This window comes from Varanus komodoensis, unplaced genomic scaffold (genome assembly GCF_004798865.1).
Source record: "Varanus komodoensis strain SLA01 unplaced genomic scaffold, ASM479886v1 scaffold15, whole genome shotgun sequence".
NCBI classification, from domain to species: domain Eukaryota; kingdom Metazoa; phylum Chordata; class Lepidosauria; order Squamata; family Varanidae; genus Varanus; species Varanus komodoensis.
Window position 1 is genome coordinate 17222033 of NW_025335440.1, and position 16730 is coordinate 17238762.

Consider the following 16730-nt stretch of genomic DNA (forward strand, 5'->3'; position numbering starts at 1 on the left):
TCCATTAACAAACCAAAATTGTATACTGCTCACGTCATACAGAGGAAATACAGCCAGATAACTGTCCCTTCCAGCTAATCTCATCTTCCAATACTCTTTTTGTTTCTTTCCTTGCCACTTAGATAGGGAAGAGCATCATGGCCAAGATAAATAAGCATCAGGTCTGGATGACTTTTGGGAGCAGCTGCATCTTCTGCATTTTGGAAGTTGAGGATGACACATGAGTTTATGTTAGTGAATAAAGCCCCGAAGTGAGATGAGGATGGCATTATTGTCAGGGATCGTATACACACCCCTTCAATATGCACTTCATGTGAAGGCTGTTGGGTCTGAACTTGCTGTTCACGCTGCCCCCTCTGAAGAGGTCGACTTCTTACAGGGTCATCTGATCTTGCAGCTGCTGTCTCTGCCAGCATGCAGGCAGTGAGAACTGCGACAGAGGGGTGATTTCAGTGTTTGAGGCACCCTGTAAGGCCATGTCCTCTGACCTGCAAGGTCCTGCAGTAGAAGATGATGGATCTCTGGATGAAACGTCTTCCTCTTTGCAGTCCTCCTCTGAGCCAGGGGCAGGAGAGAAGATCAAAGCCAGGGAGGGGTCCAGAATTAAGTCCATGAAATTCCTAGTTCAAGCTGCAAGGAATCAGATAGCAATGTAGCCTTCAACGGAAGCCAAGTCTTCATACCAGTGAAACTGACAGGTACTTCTCTGTGGTTTACTTGGGGTGGACGTGCAAAATAATGAAACAGTCAAAAATGGTCCCATATGGTATCATTCCTAGAACAAAGAGATCCATGCCAGCTCTCACTAAGAAGATGTGGTTATTTGTGCTTTCAGAAAGTTCTTGTCTTGACATAGTTCTTGCCTCTTGTTCATAAGCTCAAGCCAGACCAAACTTTGCTGGATGTCAAACAGAGCAAAATGAAAAATTACCTTAGTGCTTAAAGTGTTGGGCTGAGCTAGTACTTGTGTGACCTGGCTTTTCCAGTTGGCTTTCAGCCAGTCAGTGATTCTCAACGCAACCTACCTCACAGGGTTGTTTTAAGGATAAAATGGGGACCACATAAGCCAGCTAGAGTTCCTTGAGAATGGAAAATGTGGGAGATAAAATAGCAACAACAACAAGAACAAAGCTGTCCTCTCAGGTCAATCACTTCATCAGTGCAAATCTGAGTTGTAAAGTCCAGCTTTGCAAAATGCTTGTCCTGAATGTTATGTTTAGTGTTAAGGTTTACATTATAGTTAAATGATCAAAGCAGCAATATCTGGCTCTTTTGGGTATGAAAGATTTCCTGTATTTGCAATCCAATATTTAGAAGTGGGCCTAGTTGGGAGCTTCATTTTTGTTTGTTTGTTTTTTCAATCTTGCATTTTTAAGACAGACCCACATTTGCCCACCCTTTTTATCCCTAGGGGGAAGTGTGCATTGAAGCACCCCAAAACTATGTGATTCTAGCCTTATTCATGCCAAATTGGCTGTGGTGCTTAAAATCCTACTTTCAGTCAATGACAATCCTTGCAGAATGGGATTTGCACAAACTGTGCGATTTTACACAAAACACAGGAGAGCTGCATGGCTTTCATGTGCTCATTTGTGCAAATTTTATTAATGTGATCCACAAACTGCAATCTGTTCCAGGCCGAATTCCACAAGTTTGGACAACTTGCCCCACAGAGAATCCGAGCCAGGAGAGAATTAAAAAGCAAAAAACCCTAAGATTTTCACCCAGCCCTCTACTGAATTTCTCACATATGTATTCACTCTTAGTCAGCAAGAGTTGTATTGTACTTGGCAATACCTTCCTCCGTTGTTTTAAACTAATATTAATTGGGCAGGATTTACACAAGCTGTAAGAGAATGTGGATTTGGGAAAAGCTCGACCCTAATTTTTGCCTTGGATGTAGGAAAGACCAGTATTGCTGCCTTTTCTCACTTATGAAAGCTCTCTGCCCTTGTCAAATATCACAGATGGTGTTTTAAAACAAACAAATAAACATTAATTAAATCAAAGAGCCTTGCTGTTTGGTGGGTAATGTAGGGCACGCAGGAGGTGAAGCAGTTGTGACAATGAGTTAAGGACTTATCTTGCCTTGTCTTCAAGTACTCTCATTTACATTCAGTTTACAGGAAATGTCACATTATCTGATACTATTCAGAAAATAGTCTCCTACCTGGATTTCGTAGTTTGAGAAACAGTCAACCAGGTACATGCTTAGGGTCTATTCTATTTCTAATCTATTTATGCTAGCTTTTAGGGGTTTTGCAGCAGGGGGGTGGGATAAGAACAGGATCTTACATCATTCTTTCTTTGCTGAATCCGCAGGAAAACATTCTGATGACTGCAAATGTTTGTAGTAAAAACAAAGAACAGCACTTTTGTCTTTTGCTTAATGACTCACCCTTAGCATTTCCTTAAATCTAAAAAAATGACCTGAGATTTTTGTTTTAATTACATTTTCCCCAGCCTCTGTTGAACAGAAGAGATGGAGTTGAAAGATTTTGTTTGAATTCTGACAAAGCGATATGTGTATTTCGCTTTTAAAAGGATTGCTGACAGCATGAAAAGTGCCCATGTCATTAAAAGTGACACTCTGTGTCCATGACACCTTGATGGTGCAACTAGGATTAATTGATTCCAGTCAGTTCCCACAAGGAAGTCCCAGCTCTTTCTGTCCTTTGTTTATTCAGCTTATTCGGCATATCAAGAAGTCCCCGTGGAACAGCCCCTGCACCCTGAAGGTCAAGGGATGCAATAGGAAAAGAAGCCCCCAGAGTGTGGTACAGAACGGCAATCTGCAAAGCAGAGGACTTACCTCCCAAGGAAAGAGGTAAATGAGAACACCAATTTGCATGAAATATGCACATGCTGATTTGTATAAATAGATACAAATGAAGAGATCCTTGTTAGGCTTTCAAAAGATAAATATATAGGATACTATCCTCCACCCTTCACACCACATTGATACAAAATAGCATTAGTCATAGTTGGGGTCACTTTTAACCCCAGGCCAATGTGTCTGCAGCAAGGAGAATGCTTCCTATGAAAATCCTTTGTTATGACTGAAAAATTCCTCCAGGGGGTTTCAATCCACATAAGAATGGCTTTCTGCTCTCAGCAAGTACAGGTAATTTAAGGTTTAATCCTTACTGAGCCTATTCAAAACAATAACTCTGCATAACAAGGCTTGGCCTTATGGCCTCTTCTTTGGATAACAATAGTAAAGCCTTCCAATTTTTTTAATAGCATAACAAAGGTTTCCCTCAGTGGAGTTTATGTTTGCTGAAGGTTTTAGCTAAGAAACTTAATTTTAAAAAGAGACCAAGATGTCCTGTATTGCACCTTCTCTAGTACCCTTGCTTGGGGCTTATTTTTTGGCATATAAAAGTACCCTAATAAATCTATTCCTATGGAGATCCTGGAGCACTTTAGAGTCTTAGCCATTTTCTGGTTTTTAGGGGAAAAAAACCATGAAAGTCAGGAGGCTAAAATTAGGGGAAGCTGAAGTAAAAGAAGATATATGGCCATGCTGAAGTGGTGAGGAAAAGCAAAATAAAAATTAACTCACTGGTTATATGAAATAGTGCTGTGCAGATCATTATCAATAATAAATATAATAAGACATACTATCGCATTTTCCGCTATCCTGTATTTGCATTTTTGGATTTGCAGCTATTTTGCTACTATTTTGTTTAACCTAAAATGCTATTCTGTAAGATCAGAGAGATGGTTGGAGTTGCTTATCACTATTGTTATTTCAGTGTAGCTGCAACTTTGATGGTGATGCTGTCTTATGCAAATTTATGATGGCATCCCACCCTCCCAGTTCCTTGAGGGACCAAGTGTTTATTATCGCAACAGTGTGCCAGGGCATATTTGTGAATCATAAATACAAGCAATTATCCAGAAGATACTCCATTTACTTTTCACACAAAATTCTCTCTGACAGCCAATTCCCTTGACTCATCTTTACAAATATGGCAAATAGCAGCAAGTTACATAAGCCTTTCTCATAGGATCAGAATTGCCTGCCCTAATGTGCATCCCGGAATAGATAAATTCCGTTTGAAAGACTCACAGTGCGGTCCTCATACAACCATCTCCCTCAGGGCCAGATTAATACATCACCGAAAAATGCTCAGACCAGCTAGATCTGCAATGCCCTGTTTTTCCTGTATGTGGGACCATCTGTGTCTATCCAACTCTCTTTGCTTGATAATTCCTTGCGCCTCCTCGTATTTCCTGTGTGCAATGCATGGAGAAGCAACATTTTTTTCCAGTAGTTTAAAACATGGTACGTAAACTCAGGGTATATGGATCTTGTTAAATCCCATCAATGTCTTGCAGATCGCCAAGTATCTTTCATTCCTTTGTTGAAAGAATCAGCCTTTTATTTTCTTTACAGGGGTGCAAATGGAATAAAATGGATTTTTATTCCATTTGCACTCATATGCATGAGTGCCAAGGCACCATTGCACTCATTTGCCTTTGCACTAATGAACATTTGCAATTTCATGCATTAGCACAAGTGTGCATTAGTGCTAATGTGAATTTGCAGAAATCCCCAGCAATAGTAAATCATCATCCTCATGATCCACATAGGCACACAATTCACATAATTTAAAATAAGCAGATCTGTGGTATGATCTGCTGGTTAGATTCATAGAAATCCAGACTCATTTGAATCCGGCCTGTATATTTCTCTAAAACCCCTAACCCAAAACATGTGTGGGAAGTGGAATGCCCTTTGGGTGATTTCTACTGCATAGTAGGTTTGGGTACATGAAAACTCTTGCATATTGCCATTCAGACTGAAAAAGATCAGTTTGGGAATATATGAATTTGTGAATGGGATGGAGCAGGCAAATTGAGGCTCCCCACTGTGAACATGGAGAACCTCAATCGTCTCGGGCCTCCGTATTCAACCATTCCTGGGCAAGAAGGAACACTGAGGATTTGGCACAGCCCTGAAAGGCATCAGGTCAAGCTGCCTTTCCTGGAATGATTGAAGCTGCCAGGCAAAAAGTCAAGAATATCTATTAAATTATCACTGGAGTCATTCCCTTTATGTCCTTCTGCAAATACAAATTAAAATGGCCAGCCTTTCCCTTTAATCTAGAGCATGTTAGAAGGAAGCTTCAGCAAATGCTGCTCCAGTTTCCAAACTGCTCTTTCGTTCGCATGAATTAATTATATTCAATAATGTTTCCTACTCATTTAATGTGGCAAGTATCTGATTTCCTTTCTCATTTGGGCAACGTCAAGCACCAACCTGGAAAATGGCAGATGATGCACTAAAAGATGGCTGGTCCCAGAGACAACTTGGTTTCGATTCCATCCCAACACGGTTTGGGATTCCTTGAATGCATTTTAACTCTTCTCAATGGATTGCAACATGCTATCCTAAGAAGTGGCAGAGCCTCAAAGAGGAAGACCCCAAGGAGCTCCAATGAGGCAGGGAGCCCCTATGTCATTCCCACTATTTTCAGTGTTTCGTGTATTAGTTCAAGAGTGTCAAACACGTGTCTTTCTCATACCTGTTCACTAGCCTGTTCAGGTTCATGCAGTGGAAATCCCTCATTATCTCAAGGAATTTGTCAGTATAAATTAAGACAGGGTAAGATTTTCAGGTTAGGCAAGGATGCCTGATGCATTATAAAAATGAGCAATGCAAGCAATAATCGTTTCGTACTACGAGCGTGCTATATGTGAACTTTACCACCATCTTCAGTGGGACCTAGAACTCTGCAAGCAACTTTACAATGAGAGGAAGCATAACATGCCACAGTGTGATTCGATGCATGGCCGTTTTGTCACTCCTCTCTCTCTCTCTCTCTCTCTCTCTCTCTCTCTCTCTCTCTCTCTCTGGTAAAAACGGCCTTTTCCTTCATTGCCTTCTGGCTGACTGTCTCCATGGTAATGATCACACTCCAGAACTCTTTTGAGAAAAGTGATTCATCCCAGAGGTATTTTTAAGAATCTGCACTCTCTATGCAGCTTAACTGCTGGTAGCGCATGAACCTAGTGCTGAGTCAATTACATAGAAACCCTTCTGAATGCTATAATTGTGCTATGTTATTTTGTTCTGTAAGTCTGAGTCATCCACTGGTTAAGCAGAACAGGGGAAGGAACAAAACAGTACTGTACCGTTGCTACAACAGGGAGTTTGATAAAGAGCTGAAGAACTCAGTCAATGACTTACATTTATCTCCACAAGATGAGCCCGGCTGGCTTCGCTTAGCAGTTGCAATGTTTTAGAGAAGGGCCCTAATTGACTACTGGTTTGCTCAGCATTGCTCTGTAACTAATATTCACATGGGTGGGAGGGAGCAAAAGGCTCTGTTTGGGGATCCTGCTGAGATGAGGGGAGATCTATTTCCAGTGCTGAGTCCTCTCCAAGACTCCAACCACTGAGGACTAGGTCCCAACTGCCTTCCTATCCCTGGCCCATCATCCCAGCAGCCCCAGCCAAGGTTCTATTCCTAGGTCACACCAGATGGTTACAGAAAGTTTGGAATCAGCTTATATTGGCAGATAGATTGAAAGTGTGGCCCAATCAGTCACCCAGGCTGAGCTGCTTCTCCTCTTGTAATTCAGGGGAGAGCAATGCATGATGACACAGGAGGAATAACCTGATGGAGCTCTTTTCTTTGGCTTGGCTGGTGACCATTTGTGCCCCAAATGCCCTGTTATGAGGAAACTTCTAGAGAAGGTTGCTGCTGCTGTGAGTGGCCACCAGTTCTTTTCTAAGAAAGCTGTCCAGAATGGGAAGAAAAAGATGGCAGTCATCAGTTCTGATATGTTTCCAGAACTGTAAACATATCAGTTCTGTATGTAGAAATCATGCACCTCAGATGCAGTTGAAATGCCTCCCCTGAGTTTTCCAGTAGGACACAACTTTGGTGTTTCCATTTCAGCCCAGTTCTTTCTTGGTGGGTGAGCCATGTTCCAACCTCCTGAGCTGAAGAAGTTCAGGGGTGTTTTGAATTCAATCAGAGCAGTGGCTCTGGGGAAACTACTGTTTACCATTTTGTCTTTGCCATTACTTTGATCTAAGCTATTCTGCTATTGCTCAACACAAAGGGAAGGTACCAGCACGGCATATCCCCGCCCCTGCCCCCTGCAATCAGGCCAGTACCTTCAGAGAGGAAGAGAGAATCCATAGGGAGGCAAGGAGCAAACCACACTGCCCAGAGCCACTTCTGCAATTAAATTCAAAGCTCAGTCCCATTCCAGTGTTTCAAAACACATATTAAAACACACACGCATGCACACACTGGGAGCTTGACTCATGGACCATGGTTTGGCCTTCAAGTTCTTTATAGAATGGAATAATTCTTCTTCATAGGGCAAGAATGTTCCCATACGGAGCCCAAGTTGTTTCGGCATCTGATATTCTAGCTCACAGTGTGGACGTGGTCGCACAACTGCATGCAAAAAGAATCCTTTGCTCAGTATTTGCAGTTCCTGCTGAAGGAATTCCGCAGTGCTCAATAGGCCCTCATCACCTGCCCCTCAGTCCACTCATTTGACCATGCAGTGTCATTTAGCCAGGATGCCTCCATCTGTATTTTACTGCATTAATTATATTTATTGGTTTGTAAGCCGCCCCAAGGCTTAGGCGAATGGGCGGCATATAAGTCTGCTAAATAAATTAAATAAATGCACGCATCAGGAAAAGCATGCATGGGGAATGGAAGCTCCATCCACAAATGCTCCTCTTGTCCTCTCCCAATCCTTGGCGCATGCTCCTTCACACTCTGAAGAAGGAGTCATGTTTACCGATGCGAGAGAGAGGGCTTGGTCTACCCATTTCCTGAAATGCTCCTTGCGCTTTTTGAATGTGACCCCACACTTTTTTATTCAGCGTGGGGAGAAAAGCAGAACTGCATCAAGCCCCAAGGCATCCCCCAGCATGGGGACCCTTCACCCATGTTCTTTGCGCATCCTGAATGCATGACAAGGTATGCTGCACTCCACACACTCGCTCCTGAAAAATGTGAATAGGAATAGGCGATTTCCCCCGCGTCTGCTTCAGCAAGGCTAGCAGGCAGAGAGTGGACTTTTTACACTGTTCAGAGCTGTGAAATTAGAGCCTCGATTTGGCAGACAGGAGAGGGGGTCTCCAGCACACTGCATACAGAAAGTGATGATTTATAGGAACTTGGCAGTACGTTTGGCTCCATCTCATCCTCCAGCTAAAAGCTCTGGAGTTCTGTCTTCCCAGTTTACGCAAATATCAGCAACACAATCTCCTCTATCCTGCACATAAAAGCCCATTTGAAATGCCAACACTGGGCATTATATTCCCTTTTGGAAAAGAACTGGAGCCATGCCTTGTATTCTGTACCATCCAGACCTTCAAATACTTCCTACATTTCAGCAGCTTAATCAACACAAGGGTGCCTAAGATCCAAGGCTCTGCCTCCCGTGGGATAGATACAGCAACTGAAAAACAACTGCATTTTAAAAGGCCAGAAATACATAGAACTAGTAATACAAGACAGGCCTCTTGGTTCCTTGTGCTGAGATTAGGGGCTGCAACACATGCTACACGATAGAGAAAGCATGCTTCCCTGTAGGCATGCACATGTGTCTGTGAGTGACAGCTGATCCTGGTGCACTGGTGCACATGATGCCTGTCATACAGGCATTTGAAAACAATGCGTGCTTTTTACATGCATTTCTCTGCCACAGTGCAATAGATATACTGTCCTGGACCTATTGATTGCAATTGTCTTGATTATTTATTTATTAGATTTTGGCCCGTTTTCCAGCTGCTTTCCTTCAGGATCTTTTACATTTAACTGAGTCTGAACTGGAAGTCTCCTCAGATAAAGGACAGCTCCAGCTAGTGGACTATCCTGTGCAAAGTCAGACACTTGGCCACTGTGCCTGGTGTGTGGTGGGGGACACGTCTCTGGATCATTGCATGGCAGAAATAGAAGCCTGGATGTGAGTTCTTTGTCTTTGGCACCATATCAGCTTGAACAATGGCTTGCATCTAGTCAGGATGTGAATTCTCTGTGCTAGGAATGACAGGCACATTGCCTTCCTGCATCTGTTTACATTGCTAGGCTAGTGAGAAAGATGGCTGGGCTCAGCTGTGAGTTGCAGGCCGCTTCTCCCTGCACGAACTCACCTAGGACCGTGCCTTCCATGATCTTGCCTTGTACAACCCGAGGGAGCCCCCAGCTCCTGCCAGAGAGGTAGCCTGTGCAGATTGCTTTGCCACATGGCCATCTCCAACATGACTTGGCAGATCTAAGTTTCCTTTCTCTCCCTCCAGCCGTAACCAGAATGAGATCATGAGTCAGTCCGCACTGCCTTATCCCCAATATCATCTTATGTTTCCACAGCCCTGTGACCAGTTCCTCTGCTGGAAAACTCTGAGGGTAATTTAGAAAGGGGGATTTCCTTTTTCCATCTCTCATATTTATGAAAGGCATGACATAAGTGTAAAGCCATTTTGAAAACAGAGAGAGAGAGAGAGAGAGTCTAGTACTGGGGGAGACCCCTTCCTTAATTGATTTTTGAAGCCTTTTATTGGTGCTACTGCTGTCACGGCAGTTTCACAGTGTGTCTGCTAACTCTTTTAACATACCCCATTGTTGCTTTACTTTCTCTATTGTGGGCAGGAGGGGATAAAGCTAGAGCAAGGAGAACAGAAAAGTGGATTTCCATTTGTGCAATTGGATGCCCAGACTGCATCTTTGCAAAATCCATCACTTTAATATTGTTCTATAACCTGCTGTCCCACCACCAAAAAAAAACCCCCAAGCAAACTGACGTCCATATGAAGATGATTAAGAAAGGAACCGCAGTGCTGGGAGATTTTTAGTGGGGGAAATCCTTACCCTTAGACACAAGGTGAGCAACCAGAAATGTCCCATCGGCTATAACCTTATGGCTCTTTTCAAGGGGACTTATGCCCCTTTCTTTGGTAAGCCATCCAGAGACTCTTGTATTGGACAGCATATAACAATTTAAATAAATAAAATAAAAAATAAAACAATGGGGAGGCACCAAGTTGGGAAAGCCCAACCCATCTTGGAAGGAAGGACCTTTCCTTCATTCTAATTACATCCAGAAAGAGAGTCATTGTGTCACATATGTAAGCATGAGTCCGTGTGACCCTTTTTGCTGGATTCCCCACATTGTGTAACCACTTGTCCATTAAGGGAGTTATCTTGGATTTTCATTCCGTTCTACAGCCACAATGACTCTGACGGTTTTAAGCATATTCTTTGCTAATGGCTAATGTTCTAATTATATCTTTTATATAACCAGCAAGACTGATGCTGGAAGTATTATCACAACATTCTGCACAATTTCTCTTTTGATGTGGAGGTGCACCTCCACATCCATATTTTTGCTTAATTGAAAAGGATATGCGATTGCTTGCTGTAAGAGCCAAGCCAGGAGTGGCTGTCCATGCTCTTGGCTGGGGATGCTCCTTTTAATACCCTCTTAAAAAAACAAAAACAACCAAACAGCCAACACACTTCCACTTTCTCATCTGGCAGATGAGGAATAACAGCAAACAGATTGCCCGTGTAATTACATTTTACCGTCCTCCATAAATGATAATACAGTTCAGCAACTGAGGTGTTCCGGCTTTGCAAGACATTTGTCCAGTCTTTAAAAAAATGCGGTTGCATTAGGGTGGTTGCTGTCACAGCATTGCGATTAAACACCATCCATTTTGATTACTGTCATATTGTGCATGAACTGAGCTTGCCAATATCCAGGAGAGATGAACAACAGGATAAGAAGTGACAAGACCAGCTGAATCAAAGAGGCTTTGGGTATTTGGGATGTGCATACAGGGAACGGCTGTGGAAGGGCGGACAAATTTGTTAACATTGGGCTCTTCCATTTTCTCACTTCTTTAGCTTTTAGTTGGGTTCATCCTGAAGTTTGAGGGCTTTTTTTGAAGTTTGCATGAAAATTCCTAGGCACATTCGTGCACTTTTTCTGTAATGCAGGCAATTTCATATGCATTTTGCTTAATGCACATATTGCAAGCAATGTTCCTAATACAGTGCAACATAAAGCATTAATTTTCTCGATGTACTGTATGCTTTTCAGTACACAGGTTTGATTGGGATATTCCATTTTAAAATTCAGAAATGTGTACATTTCAAAGGATAACTGAACTTCACTTAATAACAACAGTTTGAAAGTGTAAAAGTTTTTCTTTCTGCTCACTTGCACATCTTTGGTCCCGACATTTTTAGAAGGTCTTAAATCACTCCATCTGTGAATATAAGAAATGGCTGTTTACCAAGTCTCACCTCTGCTGGATAGTAGAGTTCCCTGGGGTTTGAGACAGGACTTTATCCCAGCATTATCACCTCGAGTCTGGTACTCTCCAAAGCTGAGTAGCAAACACTTACACAAAGGAAATGCACAGATGCCTATAAACTGGACCATACTTGCTGGCAAACTAACCTGAATCTCATTCATTTCAATGGGTTTATTGGTTTATTACTAACATTTATATCCCGTCCTTCTGACAAGTGGCTTACCCAGTGTAAAACATTACAAAAATCCAATAATAAAACAACCATTATTAAAACAATATAAAACAGTGCATCATAAAACTAGAGGAGGAGGAAAAGAATAGAAAATGTGACTGTGGGAAAAAGAAAAAATCTTAGAACATCTAAAACCTTAATAGTTTATATTAATATTAATAATTTAATTATTAAAATGATAGTTAAATAAAAAGTTCTTTACCCGGCGCCGGAAGGAGTGTAATGTTGGCACCAGGTGGATCTCTCTGGGGAGAGCATTCCAGGGCTTGCTTGAAGTATGACTAAATGTGGATCCAACCCACGCCTTTCGGAATTGGGCCATATGCGTTTTACTGCTCCTTTGCCCTCCTGCACTTCCTTTGCCTCTTTCCCCTCTTCCATGTGCATTAATGAAATACAACAAACAGGGGAAAGAAAGCAATCATGCACATATGATTAGCCAAGATTCTTCCTTTATGGTGTTTTTTGATCTCCCGAGGTGGTGCTGCACAGTGGTGAAAGAACATGCAACCAGAACGCTGATCTGACAGTGTGTGTGATCTCCACGCGGAGATGGGACAGGGATTGCTGTGCTTTGCAAACACAGGCATCGGGCATGTAGGGGACAGGAAGGAAGATAACACACGAAGAGGCAAAACTGAAAGCTGTACAGAATTTGGAAATAACAGAGAAAACAAAGGCAGAAACCTGATGAACTACCTTGCTCTTGGAAAGGAGACCTGGTAATTCAGAATTCCAAAATCTGGCTATCAGATCCTCATGAAGAGCATCCCAAACCTACAGCCAAGGAACAAGCAACTTTAGAAGTTTACTTAAATAGCTAAATACTTAAATCCACAGAAGGATTTGGGGCTAAGACCAAGTACTCCTATGTTGCACAAACCCCAGGTTGCTTTAGATCAGGGGTCTCAACCTCGCGGCCCGCGGGCCACTTGCCGGGACGGACGGGGCACAGGGGAGGGGCCCTGCGGCCTTCAAAGCGCCGGCGGCGCCCAGGCCGGCCTCCGGGATGGGCGGCCCACCACCACCCCGGTGGTGGAATACTTGATGCGGCCCAGCCTCACCCAGACTGCCCCCAGGTCAGTTGAGTTTGAGACCTCTGCTTTAGATCCTGGGAGTGAAAATTAAACTCCTTTGTGTTTTATGAAAGGCACATGATCCCCAGCAAATGAAGGAACCCCTGGCAAACTGCCCCTTTGCCCCCAGGAGGAAAAAATAGCAGGGAAATGTTGTGATGTGCAGCAACCAATGAAGTGGATTAAGGTCATGTATTTTATGCAGTGTTGCTTTTCCCGCTACATTTATCTAGAAAAGAGAAAAGGAGACAAGATGGAACTATTGCTTTTTAGGACAGTCTGCTACTACCCTTGGTGTCCCCACTTCTGACCTTGGGAAGAGAATTACAGTAGGGATATTTGCCCTTTTTTGGTTGATTTAACTTGAAATACTTCGGAGTTGTGTCTGAATTGCATAATAACCACACATGGTTCCTGGATCATAATTTCACCAGTCTATACAGGGCAAAATGTATAATTAAGTGGGGCAAAAGGAAGACCCTCCTTTGTGCTTTGCTAATTGCTGCTATATCTAATTAGGCTCTTTCAGATTTTAAAACATAGAATAAAATAACTCCCAACCAGCAAGCTAAGCTTTCACAGAGAGAGCTTACTTCTGTTCTGGATTACTGAGTCCTTTGTTGTACTGCCTGAGAGTTAGGGATGTCAGAGAAATCTATGACAGATTGAAATGTGTTTGGATTTCTAGGCATCCAACCCACACATTCTGTGGCAGACAGGTTTTTCACAAGTCACAGATCAGCAGGGCTTTTTCCCTTTATTTTCCAGTATTTTACACAAATTGAATCATTCAAAAAATGCAAAAAACACAGACCAAAATGTGCATTTCTTCACAGGCTAAAGCCTACGATGGACATGTCCATTTGGGCAGGATGTGTGTGTTGGGGACAGGGGGTATTTGCATATTTTCATCCAGGTGGACAACACCATTTCAGGAAATTGGAAAAAAAATCTGATTGTGTCAATGAATAGATTGAAATGTGACTGGCACTGGAATGGATTTAATAAAATCCACATTTCCCTTTTGGAAGAAGGGTAATACTATCTAGAAGGGACCTGCAAATATGCCAGCCAATTCAGAGGATACTTTTATAGGTTCCTGAATTGCAAGAACAAAAAAGTATCCCATACACATAACTTGTTAACATTCTATCTACTCATTTCATCTCTCTGGTGATACAGTGCAATACAAAGCACAGCATATGACTCCTGTGGGTAGTGGACAGTGGATGTTTGGAGGATGTAAGGTAGAGGCAAGCCACGCACAGTGTGCTTGGCTTTTATGACCTTTTTCTGGCCCACTGAACTTCTGGTTCTGTGTGCAAACTTGACTTGTAGGAGTGCACAGGTTTTCGGAGACAGAATCACGCTCTCCTGAGGGTGTGCATTTTGTTCACAAGAACTGCGCTCCTGCGTCTGCTGTCTGAAATTTTCCCAAGCACTTCTTTTGCAGTGGCTTTGTTTGTTTTTCTGTTTTTTGCTGATGCCATGAGCAGTGAATCCAGAAACTATTTCCGTGGAAGTTTGGGTAGGGGTGCAATGTAGCCCACATCTGTTCGAAGGTGTAACTAAGCTGCCTCGACCATCCCCCCAGGCTAAGACAACCCAATCCTTATTACTGAATTAGATACAGTAAAAAAAAAATATCTTCCATTTCCTCAACATTAGGCTATAGGGTGCTTATTTGGAAGGACGAAGTATTTCTGCGCTTGAATATTCACAAACAGTCTTAGAAATGTTGAAATCCCCATGTTTGTTTGGGTGTTGGGCTGATGAATTACAAGTGCAACATTTCCATTCAAGTGGAACCACTGCAGCTAATCTATTTAGCTGTGTAGACAAGACGTCTGCTCTATGGTGAGGAAGCTGATTTGTCTCAACCTCCCACTTTACTTTAGAAGATGAATCTGCAGTTTTGCATAAGGATGAATATCAGTGGGAGCATCTATCCATGTTATCAGTTGCATCTATCCATGGGAGGTTCTGTGGGAATTTGTGCTATTGACAAATATGGCTTAAAGCAGAATTCAGGACAAAATTTGGATTTCCACTAAACCGAATCCTATGCCAGATTTCAGAGGTGGGAGAAGCGGATGGCCAGGACGGGGAGCTTGTTTAGATCAAGAAAACGATTTGAACTGGTATAATTTCAGTTTTTAACATTGCCTTATTCATCACATAGTGTTTCACTGGATCATGGGTTTGTGTGTGTGTGTGTGTGTGTGTGTTTGTTTGTTTGTTTTCAGGTGCCAGATTAATGCATTTTATTTATTCAAGTGTTGGTTCTGAGGTTGTATCACAGAATTGTAGAGCTGGAAGGGGTCAAGAAGGCCATTGGGCCTGACCTCCCTGCTAATGCAGGACTCTAAGTCGAACCATCCCTCACAGATGGCTGCCCAGTTGCATCTTGACTGCCACTAAGTGTGGGAGAGCCCACTGCCTCCCTCGGTCACTGGTTCCTTTGTTGTACTGCTCTGACAACAAATGCACGGCCTTGTTGCTCAATGGGTTTTGTTTCTACTGTTTATTATGTTTAAAAAAAAAAACAATTTTAGGTTCATCTATTTTAACATTATGTACCTCTCTCTCACTCTCTCTCCTCCCCACCCCCCCGTGATGGAAATTCCTTTCAACTTGAAAGGTGGAGTGGAAAGAGGCAAATGAATAAATAATTATGTTGACTGTAAAAGAGGACACATGGAGAAAATCTCTGTGTGGTCCAAATGCCTTCCAGGCTCCAGCCAGAAGATCTGAGAGGGAGAATTGCAATGGTAGTATCTCTCTTTATAGTACTCTAGCTTTTTTGTATAAAAAGGGAAAGGGAGGGGTGAGTGAAAATGAATCTGAATTATCCCCAGAACACTTGCATTGACTTTCCATGTGTGCTTCCACAGTGCTTAATCACTTTGCTTGTGCTTTTGCAGAAGGGGAAAAAAAAAAAAAAACGTCCAAACTACCAGGAATGGATTTAGAACAGAGGGAGAAACCTAATATAAGTTAGGTTTCCCCAAGTGTCTCTTGGGGAAATCTTTGCCTTCGGCATTCCCAAAAGGCCATGCGCTCCGATGTGCAGCCCATTAGGGCTCCATTTGCTATCTTTTCCCTTGGAAACAGCAGAAGCCTGGAGGACAAGCTCATCCACTTTAATTTGACTGCTGTGGATTAATATTATGTCATTGGCTGCCTAATTGTGTTTGATTAGAAAATCCCTGTCATGGTGGGCTTTATCTGGTTTTCTGGATGAAGTGAAAGGCTATGGTGCATTACTAACTGGGAATTTACCACCAAGAAACCCGGTCGTGCTTTGCTCTGTAGCTATAATCCGGTTATTTGACAAAGCTAGACATGTTCAGGTTTAGCGGCTGTCTCGGAGGCTCAGCGGCATAAATCCATGAATTTAGGGTGCAGTGTTCCACTCGGGATTTCCCTCCCAAGTCCATTCTAGGGACATACATTTTTTTTCCTTTGATTTGGACCAGAATTTGCCCCAAGTGTGTTTTCTGAGAAACCCTTGTGTAATTCCTGAGCTGGAATTCATGTTTGAAAAATGCATACATTAGAAAAATGCCAACTTATTGAAATGTGTATTTTGGAGGAAATGTGAATTTCCATGCTTTATATGGCAGAAAGTGCACACTTGGTTAGATGATTAATCCATGCACATCAAGTGCACACAGGCATGCACATGTTCTCCATTCTAACAAAAAACCCACCAGTTCAGAACTGGAAATGAGGCATATCAGACTTCAGGATAAAAACCAGTAAACCACAATGATGTTGAACATTGCTGGCTCCCTGTCTCTGTTCCATTCATTTTGATGCAATGAGACACAAGCTTCACTGAAGCATTGGAAGCAGCTACAGTCAGGAGCAAACTGTAGCATGAGATGCTTGGATAAAATAAGCTACTGAAAGTGCGAGATTCTGCTTGTTGACAAAATTGTAATTAAGGTTATTGAAGAAATTTGCAAATATGTTTAAATTTATTTTGGACTTTTGCAACCTATGGATTCCACAGCAGATTCCCCCTGATTCACAGAGATTCTATGGACTTGTAGTTTGTTTTTGCTTGCCCATTGTTTGTTTTGCTTTGGCTTTTTTTAGTTTTTTTAGTTTC

At 42.4% G+C, this 16730-nt stretch overlaps 1 long non-coding RNA gene across 1 annotated transcript in view; it reads left to right on the plus strand.

Moving 5' to 3' along the window:
- The first annotated feature begins 260 nt into the window (after window positions 1-260).
- The window catches only part of LOC123020979, a 39492-nt gene continuing 23022 nt past the window's right edge, over window positions 261-16730 (plus strand). Inside the window, exons 1-2 of the long non-coding RNA XR_006414233.1 lie at window positions 261-698; window positions 2688-2827. This is a non-coding gene — a long non-coding RNA (uncharacterized LOC123020979). The remainder of the gene's footprint in view (window positions 699-2687; window positions 2828-16730) is intronic.